Source organism: Nannospalax galili, unplaced genomic scaffold (assembly GCF_000622305.1).
Source record: "Nannospalax galili isolate Female #2095 unplaced genomic scaffold, S.galili_v1.0 scaffold433, whole genome shotgun sequence".
NCBI classification, from domain to species: domain Eukaryota; kingdom Metazoa; phylum Chordata; class Mammalia; order Rodentia; family Spalacidae; genus Nannospalax; species Nannospalax galili.
Window position 1 is genome coordinate 3,371,757 of NW_008338715.1, and position 1,648 is coordinate 3,373,404.

Here is a 1,648-nt window from a genome sequence, read left to right on the forward strand (position 1 = left end):
AAATTCACACAATAAAGGAAGAGGACACATAGCTCTTATTACAACTATGATCAGAATCATCTTTTCTGAAAAATAAGGAGTATAACAATTCTTTTCTTAAAAGTATTTTATTTACTTATTGTGTATAACTGTATTGCCTGCTTACATATAAGTGTACCCATGAATGCAATGGCTGCCGAAACCAGAAGAGGGCATCAAATTCCTTGGAAATGGAGTTCCATATGGTTGTTAGCCATCATGTGGGTGCTGGCAATCAAACCTAGGTCCTCTGAAAGAACAGCTAGTGATTTTAACTGCTGAGTCATCTCTCCAGCCCCAGTAGTTTAACAATTCTTGACATATATTTTCAGGGATTTTTTATTTATATAAAATGAAGTATATGTCCAAATAAATTATTATAAACTAAAACTATTCCATAAAGTGATTTCATATTGTAAACATTTTCTATCTATAAAATGTATTGAAAATACAAGATAGTAGTACAATTTTTTAAAATATTTTATTTATTATTTTTATTTCATGTGTATGCATGTATTGCTTGCATATAGGTAAGTGCACCCCTGTCTTGCAATGCCTGCAGAAGACAGAAGAGGCTGTCGGATCCCCTGGAACTGGAATTACAGACAGTTGTTAGCTGCCATGTGGGTGTTGGGATGCAAACCCAGGTCTTCTGGAAGAACAGTTAGTGTTCTTAAGCACTGAGCCATCTCTCCAGCCCCAGATAATAGTACAATTTTATTAAAATCTCATTAAAATGTATTGAGTGTGCAAAATTGAGTGTGATATAAAATATGTTATGAAATATCAGAAGGAAATACAGTGAACTATGAATGGTGAATATGGATAAATATTATTTTCCTTTTAAAGATTTTCCATGCTGTTAAATTTCAGTTAGGGAGCACTTCCTGACTGCTACCACAATGTGACCCTTAGCCTTACACTCCTAATTCCATGCTTTATCATCTATGATGGACACTGTCTCCTAAGTTGAAGAAGAAATTCAGACAGAGCTTATCTTCTGGGACTTCTGGGTAAAATGGTTTTTTAGAAGCTTCATCTGAGTGAATGGACAAATATAGGTAAGAGAAGGAGTATGCCTGACTGCTCCCACAGACTCCCTGAATGGACAGTGTTCACCGTAAACTCTAGCAAACACTTCTCACAATAGACCCACATGTCACCTCTGCTGCTGCTGGTATCATCAGTCCAGGACCATCATAGCCACCTCACTGATCAGAGCTACCTGTTTCTGCCAAGGAATTGTTCACGGGAACAGCACCAGGAATTTAGAGAAAGGAGATGCAGAAAGTTCCAGAGCAAATGAGGAGTGCAAAATGGAGCAGGATAAGTTTAAGTGTACAGAAGACTGGCCAGATGACCTCAACCTCACCCAGCCAGCCAGAGAATTGTAACGATAAACTACATGAGATCACCAAAACTGTCTTCCAAATGAAAAATCAGCAAAGAAATTTCAGCGCAAATTAAACAATTGATGAAGCAGATTTAACATATATTTACATAATACTCTAACCTAAATATAGAGGATACACATTCTTCTCAGTGGCATATGGAAACTTCCCTAAAGTTGATCACATCATAGGCCATTAACAAGTCTTAAGAAATACAAAAAGATAACTTTAAAGAACCC